Source organism: Bactrocera neohumeralis, chromosome 3, assembly GCF_024586455.1.
Source record: "Bactrocera neohumeralis isolate Rockhampton chromosome 3, APGP_CSIRO_Bneo_wtdbg2-racon-allhic-juicebox.fasta_v2, whole genome shotgun sequence".
In the NCBI taxonomy this organism is placed as follows: domain Eukaryota; kingdom Metazoa; phylum Arthropoda; class Insecta; order Diptera; family Tephritidae; genus Bactrocera; species Bactrocera neohumeralis.
The window spans coordinates 30,421,193-30,437,636 of record NC_065920.1 but is presented as its reverse complement, the minus strand read 5'-3'; the positions used below and the strand labels follow the sequence as shown (position 1 = coordinate 30,437,636).

Here is a 16,444-nt window from a genome sequence, read left to right as displayed (position 1 = left end):
TATTTACATTACATAACTCAAGTAACAGTGGAGTTATCGGAATAAAACTTTTCCACAAATAGTGCTTTTAAGATCATCTTAAACCGAAAATATAGATTTTAAAATAGTCTAGAAAAACTTTTTCCGATAATAATGCTGCCTTGTGTCAAAACTATATAAGATCGGGTAAATATTTCCCCAAGCCTCCATATACTCAGCATAAAGATTTTAAAACTTTCACTTAGATTCATACCGCATATATCGGTTAATACATTATAAACGATGTCTTAACAAAATTTTTTGAAATTACCTCAACAGTGTGTATGTGGTTTGCGTTGCAATATAGTCAGGAGACATGCAAAAAAGCCCTTAAGACCAAAAACATCAGAGGATTCTACAAAATAATTTTCAATGATAACTCAATGAAGTTGACCATACCGCCGACAAAGTTGAGTTTTTGAAGGAAGCTGTTGGACTTATGGGAAATTTATCGACATCCTTCTGTGTGAAATGGCACCTTGTTAAATATCAATAATAACGGTGGTGTAATTTTATAAACTGGGATTCCGTATGGTTCGAATCTGTCCTCCAACCGTATTATAGTGTTCTCAGAATACAAATGAATGCTCGCTGTAAAGAAGCCACCGAGACTGTGAGTTATTTGGAACTAAAAGTTCACTAAAACTGCTACCAAAAAGTTCGAAAATTGCTGGTATTATTAATAAATCCACAAAAACTGCTTCAAAGGGTAATACTCAGTATTTTTCAAATATTTAATTTGTATGCAGGCATATATGTAGGTATCATAAGGCTAAAATATAAAAAACCTGCCAGTCCAATTGATGCACCGGATGTGAATAAATTAAAACAAAATAAAGTTATCTCTGTTTAAAGAGTTGTGTGTTTCCCATGCTATCGTTTACACACGTATCGAGGAGGCATTCCGTTATTTTCAATTTTAATTCAATCAATATATGTATACAGAATTCATATTAAAAACGTGTTGCAGGGATTATGAAGATATTTATCAAAATGCAAACGCGTAAAGGCTTAAGTCAATATCACGGTATTGGCTTATTTACAAAAGCCTCTGGGAAACAACAAAAGCGAAAGCGCTCCTTAAATCCTACCGGCACATACATTCGTACATGCAAAAGCAAACAGCAGTTTCATTAGTCGCACCTTTAGCTTGGGCAACAGTTGCGGTCAGTTTCCATAATTAAAATGAATAATGTATTGTAATTTGTGCACAAATGACCGCAAAATGAGCAAACATCGACACAGACATGCGCACAAATGCTGCAGCGTCTATAAAATTAATAAAATAATTATAATATAAAATCCAGCGTTGAATTTATTTACATTTTTGTCGCCAATACATAGGTACATTGATTTAAATAACTTTCAATGTTGCCAACAATTAATTAGTGTCAAACATGCATATTCGATTTTATGAAAATCCCTTAAATTAATAACGCAGGTGAAAACGCCGTTAAATTAAAATTTAAGTTCGTATAATACATCTCGATGCGTATTTAAGAGCGTTATGAAAATTGCTTCATCTCAGATTACGTTAAGGAGTTGATTGGTTTAATGAAATCGGGATAAAGAAAAATTAAATCGGCTTTAGTAGATTTAATAAATTGACAGAAGAAAAATGATTTCCATTAATTTTATTTTATTTCAAGAGCATCCCGTAAGCATTAAAAACACTGTGTAAAATCTTTATTCACTTTCATACGAAACAAAGCACGAACAGCGCCCCTTTTCATCTACCAAATTTATTTCAAAAGCGCAACACGTGCTCACAGTTTCGTGAAGCTGTATTGCTTAACAACCAAATAATTTATTCAAATTCAAAGAGGACAGAGGATTGATTGAATTCCTAACTCAAATTCCAATTTCTATAAATGAAATAATTATAATTGTTCAATTTGTTTGAATAGATAGTGATTAATAAGCAAGTTTCCGAAAAACGGGAGGATGCTTTCAAATTTGCTACTTGAGGTCCAAAGTAAAGTGGTACTTTACTAATTATACACTAAAAAGGTAAACATATTAAGTTTGCCACAACGTTTGTAACACCCAAGTGAAAACGTAGGGGACTCTATAAAATAGTATTATTTAGTATATCTTATCATCTATGTGCTTAGGTATCAAAAAATCAATGATTTCGCGGGTCATTTACTGTGTGCGATTCCACTTTTCCCTTTTCGTAGTATATATATTTAAATGATTAGCGGTCAAGTGATTCCACTTAGTTAGGTCCGTATGTCTATTAGCAAACTTTTCCTCACTTGTTGAAATATTGATCTAAAATTTTGTCCACGTCGTTTTCGCTCCAAGAAGCTGCTCATTTGTGGGAATCGCTGATACCGGATAATTATAGCATATTTGAGAGTTTAAGTCTCATCTATCATTCGAACTGACTGACGCCTAATATACTGTTCTAGTTTTGTCATAATTAGAGCTGACGCTTCGCTGACTACCGCTAAGTAAATTGTTAACTTATTACTTACATTTAAAAACTAGGGCATTGAAAAAATACCTCCTCAAAGTCCTCTATACACTCTGTATACGGACAGTACGGACTAAGGTCGTGATGGAATCGGAAATGATAGCACCTAAAGCATCCTTGTACATTCAGTTAGGTAAAGTGGAAGCCTAAGTCTAGCCCATGTCTACCCCATGTTGTCAATCTATATACTACTAATGCTGCCACATTGTGATGATTCTGGTTATAATCTCTTTTTTACCGACTCTGATAGCTGGTCCAATCGCGCGAATTCGTCTCCCTGAATGTCAATAGAACTTCTTACTTCAACTTCAGCAGCGTCGCTTAATCTCGTTCGGAAAGCACAGCAACTTCAGCTGCGGCTGTGAAATAGTGTCGCATTCCCCTATGGTGAATATACTCTTTGATACTCTTTAATACTCTTTATTCCACCTTCCTTGTGCTTATGAGCAAGACTTCCGTTTTCTGCTCAGCCAATTCTAAGCTCTTGGTAGCAAACCATTGACGTAGACCATTATACTTTCATTGGATTTGAGCCGGAGCTCATCCAGATATTTAGCCACTGCTACCATTTTGGGGTTATTGCTATTGTTTTAACGTTTTTTGGTTAAAAAAATAGCTCATTATAATATTCACGATATACTGGGGTGCGGTTTTTCATATAGAGCTTTGATTATATTTGCCCACTTTACGAAGTTGAAAACATTCATCACACTACCTTTCCATCTTTTACCACTTACTGCACATTCGCACTATGAGCGACTTCTCTTAGTGTGTCAATAATGGACATCTTTTTTATACGGCCAAATTGTGTCTCTGCTGATCCGCCGGCATTTTAGATCGCTAACTCCAGCGGTTCCTTACTATGCTTTCGTACGTACACTTCAGCAATCGTGTCGAGCATGCACAAAGGTCGATAAGATGAAGGTTCTTCAGGTGGCTTTTTTGGTTTTGAAAGTAGAAACAAACGCTGTACCTTCCATGAATTGGGAAACACCTCTTCTTTAATACACGCCTTGTACATTTTGACGAACAAGCTATGTCTTATAGTTATTGCTTCTTTTAATGCTCTATTTGGTATGCCATCAATTCCAGGGGCCTCGTTGTTTTTGACTTTTTTTTCGCAATTGTCAATATTTTATCTTCCGTGACTAATTGGGGTGACTCTGCAATTTCGTTTCGCTTAGGGTAGGAAATGGAGTAATGTGTCGGAAATAATGCTTCGAAGACTTTTCTCGTATACGATGGGTTCTTTGGCTGCAGCAGTTCCCCAAGGGTATTTGTTTGCTTCTTCACAAAATTTGTCCGCATATCTTCTTCTTCTTAGGTTAGGTTAGGTAAGATGGCTGATGAAAGATCCCACGTAGACTAACAAATTAGTCCTTTGTGATTCCATTGAAAAGGAACTCCCGTGTTCGGACTTACAGATAGGCGAAGCGCTTTGTAGCCAATACATAGTTACACAGACGCTTAACTTCAACATCCGCCAGTTCGGTGGGATGTCCAAAGGTATGCGCCCCAAGTGTCTGAGTCTTGACCTCCCAAAAGCGGGACAGTCAAGCAGGAAGTGCTGCCTTGTTTCTACCGCATCTTCTTCCAAACAGCTTCTGCAGTCGGCATCCGGTAAGATACCCATTCTTACCGCATGTAAGCCAATAGGACAGTGGCCTGTTAAAAGACCCACTAACAATGAGAGGTTAGCCTTGCTGAGGGCTAAGAGATCATTAGATCTCCTGTGAACTATCCTGGGCCAGAAGGCTTTTGCAACTGTACAAGTGCTGGTGCTGGCCCAGCGTTGGGTGAGCATCCGCGTGGCCCAGCTATCTATTAGTAGACCACAAGAAGAAACAGGAGCACCGATCCGTTCCCATTATACCGATAATGATTCTAGGGTATTTTCCTTGCTAACTCATCAGCTTTGCAATTGCCTGCAATTCCGCTATGGCCCGGCACCCGCACCAGTCTAATCACAAAAACTCTAGCGGCTAGAGATAGCGACGTTAGACATTCTTCGACCAATCCTGAAGGCACTGCGAATGAGTTCAAGGACACCGCTTACGCGATTATAGCCGAGTTAACAACAGTTTTTCAGCATATAGGTGTGAAATAATCTGTACGATCAAATTAAGATTTTAGAGTTTTTATACTCTTTTATGCTATAAAAATACAACTGAGAAGGATATTTTAGCCTTGGTGCTGCCAAAGTTAACCATTGTCTTGTTGTTGTAAAATTGACAACAACCGTTAGTTTTTACGAAGCATTGAGGAATTTAATAACGTATTTCTCTATATTTTCAGATCACTAATATGAACATAAAACAAATGTTTTGAGTCCAATTATTATTAAGTGGACTATTTTGAAGTATGATACGGGTAAGTCATATTTGAATATAAATTTCCTTCACTGGTGTTATGCTTACAGTTATTGGGGATTTAATCACAACAGTTTTAGACCAAGCTATCGAGAGCCAACATCTGGACCCGGGGAAATGAACCTCCCTAATGTTAAATTATACAGAGATATTACACATTAGAAGTTGAACCAATTTAATTGCAGGGCAAAAATAATGTGGATTGGATAATATGTGTTGAAGAAATTGGTTCATTTCTCTTATAAATTGGGTTAAGCTTAGGTATAGGTAGGTTATTAGGCATATAAAGTCCTAATTAAGTTATATAAAAACAAGTAAGGAAGGGCTAAGTTCGGGCGTCACCGAACATTTTATACTCTCGCACGATAAAGTGATAATCGATATTTCATTATCAGTCCTTTACATATTTTTCAAATACCGTATTTGTGTAAAGTTTTATTCCGCTATCATCATTGCTTCCTAATGTATATATTATAAAGAGAAGGCATCAGATGGAATTCAAAATAGCGTTATATTGGAAGAAGGCATGGTTGTGCACCGATTTCACCCATATTTTGTACATGTCATCAGGATGTTGAGAAAATATTATATACCGAATTTCATTGAAATCGGTGGAGTAGTTCCTGAGATATGGTTTTTGGTCCATAAGTGGGCGACGCCACACCCATTTTCAATTTTTAAAAAAGCCTGGGTGCAGCTTCCTTCTGCCATTTCTTTCGTAAAATTTAGTGTTTCTGACGTTTTTTTGTTAGTCGGTTAACGCACTTTTAGTGATTTTCAACATAACCTTTGTATGGGAGGTGGGCGAGGTTATTATCCGATTTCTTCTATTTTTGAACTGTATATGGAAATGCCTGAAGATCACGACTCTATAGAATTTGGTTGAAATAGCTGTAGTAGTTTCCGAGATATGAACAAAAAACTTAGTAGGGGCGGGGCCACGCCCACTTTTCCAAAAAGTTACGTTCAAATTTTCCCCGACCTAATGCGATCCTTTGTGCCAAATTTCACTTTAATATCTTTATTTATGGCTTAGTTATGACACTTTATAGGTTTTCGGTTTCCGCCATTTTGTGGGCGTGGCAGTAGGCCGATTTTGCCCATCTTCGAACTTAACCTTCTTATGGAGCCAAGAAATACCAAGTTTCATCATGATATCGCAACTTTTACTCAAGTTACAGCTTGCGCGGACGGACGGACGGGCAGACGGACGGACGGACAGACAGACATCCGGATTTCAACTTTACTCGTCACCCTGACCACTTTGGTATATATAACCCTATATCTGACTCTTTTAGTTTTAGGACTTATAAACAACCGTTATGTGAACAAAACTATAATATCCTCCTTAGCAACTTTGTTGCGAGAGTATAAAAAGACTTTACGCTGCGGGACAGAGAGTGAAATGAAATTAATTATTTATCTGAGATAAGAGACTGAATGAACGTCATTTACACTTCCGGAAATATTGCAGAATATTAAATGTTAACTTCCACTTTATAAAATTTATTCAGTAAATACTGATACCAATATTGGTTATAATTCCTGAACAGCTTTAAAGCGGAGAATTTCAAATTATATTTACTAGTGAAGATGTTTCACGGCTGCTAAATATGGATGGCGCAAGCTAGAATGTTTGGAAGTGATTATGTGTGTATTCTTTACCGGATAAGCTATTCGAGAATTTTGCGAGTTTAAAAAAAATGTGCCCTGTCGGTATCACATCAGAGAGGCTGAGAATATGAGGAGCTCCAGGCAGAGACACACTAAAAAAAAAGACACAACCTTCTCCTAAACCTTTGCGCATGCGGCGAAGCCATTGGAGCGGGGGTTGAGTGAGCTGCTTCACGGACGGATCGAAGTTGAAGGGGTGAGTAGGTGGTGGAGTCTCCTGTCGGGAGCTCTCCATCAACTCTAGTTTCAGATCACCAGACAATTGCACGGTTTTTCAATTGGCCATCAAGGCAGCAATAGATGTAATACTCCGGAGTACAGCCTCCTTCGAAGAAATGTGCATTCACTTTGGCAGCCGAGCAACTATACTGGCTGTGAACTCATTAACTGTGCGATCAAAACTAGTACAGGAGTGCATAACCTCAATAGCAATAGCTTAATGCTACTTCCATATAAGAATCGGCCACAGCGGAATCGCTGGCAACTGCAAAGCTGAAGAGCTGGCAAAGCAAGGCACTCTTTCTCCAATTTCACCCGATTAAAGTCGAATCGGTTCTCCGATATCTGCTTGTGTTCTGGCGTTAAATCATTGGACCTCCTGTGAGCTCAACAAGCTCTGATCAACAACCAGAATTTGTAAGACATGCGATAACCTGGCCCGGAGTGAACCGTTAGTGGTCATCCGAAGTTCTGGCTCTTAGCAAAGCCAATCTTGCCCCAGAGACAAGTGTTCTAACCGGACACGGTCCAATATGTTTACACACGGTGAGGTTTAGTATTCTATCGGATATTGAGCTTTAAGGCGTGGTGGAATCATTTTGACATTTCCTCTTCTATTGCCCAGCTTTTGCTAGACTGAGATTGAAATAATAACTATATGTCGGTAGACACACTTTTGGCGAACCCAGCAAAGTTGGTGGGATCGATATTAACGGCCTAATTTTTTTGTAAACAAAACTATTCGTCGATTGTTGAGGATCTGCTCATCTACCTTTTAGGACAATTTTGATAACACAAGGGGGGAACTTTTTTCAAAATAGGATTTAACGATTTTGGATCATCCATCGACGTCCTAACCTAGTATCACACTTCGTTCAATTTATTTACATATACCTAGAACTGTTGAAAGAGGGAATAATATCACCCTGCTCAATCTTGTGCACACGGTAAATTGATCAACTAAAATCTAGATCATATTGCTTTATAATACTGGCCGAACCATTTGGAAAATATTAACCGAAGACCCAACAGAACAATTGTATGGACTTTACGAAAGGTATATTAGATACTGTCATTTAGGACATAGTTATAAAATTGTCTTCCCGAAATATTGGTTAAAACTACCTTTAAGAGAACAAACTGCAGAAGAAGAATAATTTCAATGAGTGATTTTGATCTGTCTAATGAATTTACTATTTACAAGGTCTGTCGCAAAAGAAACAGAACTTTTTAAATATAACTGTTTCTGGTGGCGCCACCTGTTGGTGGGTATATGAAATAAAAAGTTTGATCTCTTGTTGACATTTCGTAAAAATTTTAAGACAATTGGATAACTACAAACGATGTTATCGATCAAAAAGTGACAGCAGCTTTTGGTCATCGGTCGTGAAATGCAAAGAGCAAATATTAAATTTTGTTTTAAACTTGGGAAAACGTTTACTGAAACATTTCAAATGATGAAAAAAGTTTATGGTGATCAGTGCCTATCCCGTAGCAATGTGTATGAGTGGTTTAAGCGATTCCAATAAGGTCGTGAGGACCTCTGTGACGATCAGAAGTCGGTCGTCTTTAGACACCGAGAGTTCGTCCCACCTGACCAAACGATTAATGCTGTGTTTTACCTTGGTGTTATGAAGCGTCTTTTCTCACGCATTCGTCGTGCTCAACCACAATACCGTGAGGCAGGGTCGTGGCGCCTGTTGCACGATAATGTGCCGTGTCATCGGTCGACGCTTGTCACTGATTTTTTGACAAAAAACTCCATATTAACCATTAATCACTCACCCTACTCACCTGATCTGGCACCCTGTGATTTTTACGTATTTGGAAAACTTCATTTGCCCATGAAAGGACACTGGTTTCAGGACATTTCAACTATCCAAAAGGCGACGTCCGATATTCTCAAGAGCATTCCGAAAAATGACCTTAAACACTCATTTGAAATGCTAATTGGGCTAAATGCTGTGTCGAAGCACAAGGAAACTACTTTGAATAAAAAATATAACTTTTGAAAAATATTAATTTTTTGTTGTTTTTTTTTAACAGTTCTGTTTCTTTTGCAGCAGACCTTGCATGTGTCTACATTTAATTAATTTAAGGTCTTAGAGTTATCTTCAATTACATCCATTCCTAAAAATGCATTGGTATGCTAAATATTTAAAACTGACCAAACTTTGTTTTTCTGATTTTTATTTGCGAACATAAATACATTTGAATATACTCAAAAAATATTTGTCTTTCGCGAAGTATTTTTTACCGAAAACATTTGCGGCATACTGAGCCCAGCACGCCCAGTATATTATGCATTCATTTAGTGAGCTTTTATGTTTTTATTTCGCTGAACTTTATTGAATTACAATTCAGAAAAAAATTATATAAATATATTTAAACTGAAATGTTTATGTAACGAGTTAATTGAAATTCTACTTGCAGGCCACGGGTGAGGTTACCCATGGCCGTCGAGTCCACCGGCATGAAATCGAACACATCTGCTGCTAAAATCGAAAAATAGTTGCATGACTCTCCTTCCCACACACTCTCAAATAAGTATGCTATGCTCACTCTGACATATGAGAGCATGCCAGGCACAGATATATGTACATATGTCTACATTTGTGTATTTAAAACACACGCGAGTTAAACCCAATTGTTTTGTTAAACAACTTTATGCGCAAAAGCATACACACATACATACCTTTAAATTATGTGAGCATGAATATGAATAGAGTATATATGTATGTATTTGTTTGTGTTAAATTGAAAAGATCAGCGTGGAAAGCCACACATTTTTGCGAATCGGTTTACTAAATTTTCCTTTTGTCTTTGAAATAAAGTAAATTTAAAACTCGTTTTGGCGTTTTCGAGTTTCAGCTAAAAATATATAAGTAAATAAATAAACCAGAAATCCAAAATTTTCGGGGAACTGATACATGAGTCGCGAATAGTAGAAAAGGTTACCATTCAAAACACGAAATATTTTAGCTTTTCATCCAGCAGTAAAATATTGTTTGAAAAAATAAAATATTTTGTAAAAAATACTTGTTTTTATTTGTCTAGAAAATGAAAATTCATTTCGAGTAAAAAATAGTCTCATTTGTTATTAATATTTTTGTTGAGTATTAATTAAATTGCCGTTATTAAATACTTTTAATGCATTTAACAAATTAGCGTAAATTAAATATTTTAATAAGCAATTTGTAACCGTTGCGTGTCCTCTTACGTGTGATTTTTAGCATGTTTTTATTTAAAATGCAATTTTACACAACTTGCGGCATTCGTGCGGCAGATGACATTTTGTAATAGCCTGTAGGGATCAGCATATATTCCATATATAAGCTAAAAAGTTTTACTTAGTTTTTTATAAAAAAATATTTTTCGGGAGCTATGCTCCTTTTTTTGGGAGCTACGGTCCTTTTTTGGAAGCAATACTCCTTTGTTGAATTTTGTGTAAGAACGAAAGTTTACAATTAACCCATTTAGACCTGAAACTATTTTTTTTTATTGAAGTGTTTTTTTTGTCTATTTTTATTAGTTCTAGGGTATCACAGAACATACAAAAAATTAAAAAAAAATTACATTTCTTTAGGTTAGGTAGAAAAGGCCGTATCGTATGTGATACAGTAGGCTCATATATATATGTAGTATATGCAATAATACAAAAAAAAAAAACAATTTCTTATCAAGGGTACTTCAAAATAATTTATTACTTCTGGTGTATCGTATATGAGACGGTAGGTCTAAATGGGTTTATTACACTTAACTCTAAACCTATGTTTGCCGCTGCAACGGGTATGGAGTTTGCTGACGCTGGGCTTCTGACAGATTCGCACTTCGCTGACGCTGCCCTTCCCACAGGTTGCCACTACACGTGTCGCACTCTCAGTTATTTAGTTGGTGACGTATTATATTGCTTTGTATCATATGATATTAATGCATCATATGATACCATTTTAAATGCGTGGGGTGCTAACTTATATTAGGGTACTCCGATGACAACTAAGCCTTCAAAAATAGAAGGAAAATTTTAGAAAAATTGCGGCCTCTTTTTCAAATGGAATCACTGAGCGATATTGCTAGTTTTGCATTTTTTTCCAAAATCTGCGGACATCACCGCTTGCACATGCGATCCAAATGCGAAATGAATGCACCTGAATTTGGACGGTAGGAAATTACATTTGCGATAACGGCGCCACGTGGTGGTGAAGCATTTGAAGATTATCTCTTTCAAATACTGGCCGCGACAACGTCACATATAGTCCATCAGTTGAGTTTTCGATGACTCGTTCGAGCATTTGACAGGCGTGATGTTTTGCTCCAAGACCTGCAATGAAACGAAATTGTCCGCATAGACTTCAGACTTTACATTTTCTCACAGGAAAAAGTCTAATGGTGTGCTATCACACGATCTTGATGGCCAATCGACCGGCCCGTAAAGAGAATTTATCTGCTTACCGAAGTGTTATATCAATAAATTCATTGATTGATGCAATGTGTGGGAAGTGGCGCCGTCTTGTTGAAAATAAATGTTTCCAAGATCACGATCTCAAATTTCGAGCATCAAATAATCGGTTATCATGACGCGATAACAGGCCATTGACGGTTACGTTCTCACCGGCATCAATTTTTAAGAAATATGCACCGATGATTCCAACGGCTCACAAACCACATCAAACCGTTGTTTTTTCTGGATGAAACGACAGCTTTTGAAGCTCTTCATGTTGCTCATCATCCCAAATGCGGTAATTTTGCTTGAGTAAGTTGCCATTGAGCCGGAAATGGACCTCATCGCTGACCGAAATTTGGCTTGAAAGCGTCGGATCTTTTTGGAACTTTTCAAGAGCACATAGGGCTCAGAGATAACGGCTTCAGTTCTTGTACAAGCTGTACGCTGTCAATTTAAGATTTCCACGTAAAATGCTGCAAATCGTTCCATATGGTCCGAACGGCGCCGAATCGACTCTCCAGGGTCTTCGTTTACACACTCAGCTACGGCTGCTATAATTTCTTCACTGCGTACTGGGCGTGATATATTCGGTCGAATATTATCCAATAATGAATGCTGGGTCTCAATGAGGGAGATAACATTGCGCATAGTACGCTCAGAAGACCGATTATGTTGACCATAAGTTGAGCGAAGCGCGCGAACCACATTCTTTACAAACCGAAAATTTTCGTAATAAAGTTGAACGATTTGTAAATCAGGCGTACGACTTTCCATGATGAAATGCCAAACAATAATGTACAAAATTAACGTGACAACAAAAACAGGCTTTTGAAAAAAGTACTTCTACTGGGATCACCCGTTATAACTGTTAACGGACAAATATGGTGCGTCATAAATTCTGAACTGCTTTCAAAAGGCTGGTTGATTTTATATTTCGTTTAACAGAAAGTCTTTCGAATGTTAGCCACTGTTCGCTAGAGCTCGAACACCGGCTATAAAAAGTTTACTCCATGATGGCTTCGAAAATGTACTATTCTAAGCGATATGATTTCCCAAATCTAAATTTCAAGCCAAACTGTTAAGAATTGCAGTTTTTAACACAACTGCATACGGTTGTTATTTTTCGATACTGACTACCCGAGCCGTGGAAAATTAACGAACAATATAACACAGCGTCCGTGCTTCCAGTCCAATTGTTGGCCAGCGGCAGTCACCAAGTCGTGTGCGAAAACCAACGCGACCTCAGCGCATCCGCTAACTGTCGGTCTTTTTCACGCAATTTGAAAGGTTGTCGTCACCGGTTTGCATTTGCACAGACGCACACACACTCACACACACACACACATGTATCTGCATATTCATCTCACACTTGCGAATGACAATTATGCATTGAAGCATGAAGCAGCAACGAACGTTAGAATTAAACGGCATTTGCATAATTCCTACGTACCGCTGCACTGTCGCGCTATCCTTTCGTAAACAACACGCCGACTATACTTACCAACAGGGACAGCGTGTAAACACATGCACGTACATGCTTCTAGTGAAAATGATTGAAATTTCCATTTTGTGCCGACAGAAACACTATACCCCTGTGCATGTGTGGTTGAAAACCCGATGGCGACGACGCATGAAATTTGCGTAAATCTGTGGTCTTCTCGCTGCTGTCGGCCAGTTGGGTAGTCGTTCATTCGCTCGGTTATCTAAACTGCGCTTCGATTTTATGTGTGAAATTTCGCATTTTCATTCGGCCGCTTGCTTGTGTGTGCGTGTGAGCGAGTGGTGCGAGAAAATGACGGTTGTATATAATATTAATGTAATCACCGTGAAAACCTAAGGGAGTGGGCTCTAAGCTGGGTCGACGGTTGCGTTGACATTTGATTGCTTGGGTGGCAATTCATCCATCAAGCTTTTGGCATGAAATTTTTGACAAATGATTTCGGAAGGTTCAGCGCTACTTAATGTGTTGCGTAATTGCGTTATTATATTACACAGAAAGTCATAAGTGCCTTGACATCCAGAAGATAATTAGCTTAAGTAAAAATCATAATAGGCTTGTTAGAAGTCTTAGGCCAACGGCGAAATTAAGAGCTTTCATTTTCTAAAATTATGAGTGGGTAGACCTCATGCAATGGTTCTATAAAGCTCACACCATAAAATATGTTTTTAGCCTTTAATTCGTTCTTTTAAAGTACTTGTGTACTTATTGGCATAGACTCGCTCACAAATGTTCGTAATTACTCCTGCAGCTAGCCTAGATTATAAATAGATTCTGCGGTCGCACTTTATACTATGTATGCCATTTGTAACTGTTATGTGCTGTTATTATTGTTTGTACTTAATCACACTTCCGTTTTGATGGGGACATTACCCCAAAATTAGCCATAAAGCCAACATCAGAAACCGTTTCATTGCCATTTTATGAAAATATTAATTTTACGTCCTTCTAAATACCGTTAATGACTCACCACATGCCGCTCCAAATAGGCTTCCGGTTATTTTAAACGGATTAAAATTGGATGGAGTTTACAAGTATTATTATTATCTCGTTATTTTTATTTATGAAGTGTGTTTGGATTATTTCGAATTGAATACAGAACCTTTTTTATTTTTGGCGCCGAAAACACACCATGCTGTAACATATGTGTCCCTACCAATTTTATGTTGCTCCGTCAAGAAATTTTACCTAACTTTGGGAAACTTATTCAGGCTTAAGTATGTTCCTTTTTGAGTTACCATACACAGTTGTTTTGATGAGGTATACTCAATTATGAACATAATTATATCAAAACTTAAATCTAATTATCCGTATTATAGTATTAATATATAAGTATATATATATGTAAGTACATACGAAGAGTATTGAAGACATTTGAAAAGCTTAATTGCCATACCTTTAATTCTTCCAAATGAATTTTCTTTTCATCACTGTCTAGAGATGTACTCACATTCCACATCTGTGTCTAATTCGTCTCAGTTCGTCAGACTGCTGATTTATATGTATGTATATTCCTTACTGTTTTAAAGAAAAAAAGAAAAAACACAGAAGCTTCAAGTTTTATGGCGAATGTTCATAATTAATCTAAAAAACATTCTTTGTCATCGATATTGTGAAGATTTTCTCCTTCAAATGTTGGTCGTGGCTACTTTTAAGATGGGTCCAATTTTCGATGACTCGTTCGAGTATTTCGATTGGTTACTGGCGAATGACTCGCGTGATGTTTTGCTCCAAGGCCTTGTCCGCGTAGACCTTTGACTTTACATATCCCCACAGGAAGAAGTCTAACGGTGCGATATCACATGATCTTGGTGGCCAATGAACCGGTCCAAAACATGAAATTATCTACCCAATAAATCCATTGATTAATGGTGTGGCGCCGTCTTATTGAAACCAAATGTCGCCGAGATCACGAGCTGCACTTTCAGGGATCAAATGGTCGGTTATTATGGCGCCTTAGCGGTCGCCATTGACGGTTGCGTTCTCACCGGCATCATTTTTAAAGAAGTATGGACCGATAATTCCACTGGCCCACAAACCACTTCAAACCGTTGTTTTTTCTGGATGAAATCGTAGCTCTGCGTCCAAAATGCGGTAATTGTGCTTGTTGTCATACCCGGGAAAGGGCCTCATGGCTGAACTAAATTTGGCTCGAAAACGTCGAATTTTCTGGGGATTTTTCCCCATAGAGCGAAGGAAGAAGGTCTAACGGTGTTTTGCGATATCAGTTTAAGATTTCGAGGCAAAATTCGCCAAGTCGTTTCATATGTCAGTCCGAGTTGCTGCAAACGACGCCTAATCGACTCGCCGTGGTTTTCGTGAACACTCTCAGTAATGCCTGATATATTTGCTTCATTTTTTTCGGTTCAATATTATCCAATAATTAATGCTGGGTCTCAAGATGGGTGATGGTGTTGCGAATAGTACGCTCAATACGCCGATTATGTTGATTATAAATAAATGCTTTTACTTGGATCACCAGTTATTTTATTGGGGTCTCCACTGTTTCCTTTTAGGTGTTACAAACTTCATGACAAACTAAATATACCATGTTTAGTGTATAGAAAACATACAAAACCTTAATTGTACTGGCTAATTGGATTGCAATTATATATTCATTGTTGGTGTAGCATTGCTTTCGAAGCTCTGGCGATGGTAATTTGTTTTCGCTTAATGACAGAAAAATTGAGCGTTACTTAACTAAATTGCTTCTTGCTTTATTACGCCTCTAGCGAAGTCTTGCTCTGCTAGGCAAAAGTGTTATTAAAATTGATTATATGTAAATATACTCAGTTATATCATGGCGAACAATTTGTGAAAAATTTCCAGGTTTGCTTGTGAAAACTTTTTACTGGGCAGAATTATGAATCACTTGCCAAATTTGTTTCAACATTATTAATATATTATTATTTTGTGTTAAGATCCCAGCGCAAAAAGAGAGTGAGGTTATTGCATGGCCATTTACCACAGCAAAGCTCGGAAAACACAATGCCTAACAACTGACCTTCATTTATTGTTTGGCAAAAGTTTTTATAAAAAAATGTTATACTAATTATTGCTATAAGTACTTTGTTGCGATTGCTTATTCCCAACCGTAAACTATTTCGCGTGCTCCAAGGTTGTTTAGGTTATTTGTTAACTGGCTTCGTGTTGCATAAAAATTCATTTGTAATGAATGTTATGAAAAACTAATTAATAACTTTTTTGTTGTTGTGTTGTTTCGAGCTTAAATTAACCGAAAATCTTGAATGCAACTATTGTTGTTTTCACTTAAAAAACAATAATTTTTGGAATTCATCAACAAGCGACTTTCCGATTTTGTCTTTGCGTTTATTCAGCTTATTACCGTACCCACTAATCAGCAATATTTCAATACAAGGGGTCAAAGTAAAACAATTTCGTTTTAAAAAAACTTTAAAGGGCTGAAGTGACTATCTGTTTCACTACGAACTAATATGGATTTGAACAAAAATTGACATTTCATTGACCGATTTCAACCAAGGTGCTTATTATATCGTCTTATCTTCATTTCAATTTATAATTCGTCCACAACGGCTACAATTATGCCAAATCAAGAGAAAAATCAAAATATATACGATCATGTCCAAACTTTGGGCCATACATTCCTTAGCAATTAATTACAGTATCGCTCTATCCAGTGGCTTTTGTGCGATTCATGTATGTACTATATATCGGGTATTGACTAAAGATGTATTAGACTACAAGGTCTGTCGCAAAAGAAA

At 37.3% G+C, this 16,444-nt stretch overlaps 1 protein-coding gene across 2 annotated transcripts in view; it reads left to right on the top strand.

Annotated features, from left to right (window-relative positions):
* The window catches only part of LOC126753614 (putative neural-cadherin 2), a 363,083-nt gene that overhangs the window by 51,879 nt on the left and 294,760 nt on the right, over positions 1-16,444 (top strand). For both annotated transcript variants that reach the window (XM_050465205.1, XM_050465204.1), the window contains exon 2: positions 4,793-4,867. The gene's annotated coding sequence lies outside the window, so the exon portion shown is untranslated. The remainder of the gene's footprint in view (positions 1-4,792; positions 4,868-16,444) is intronic.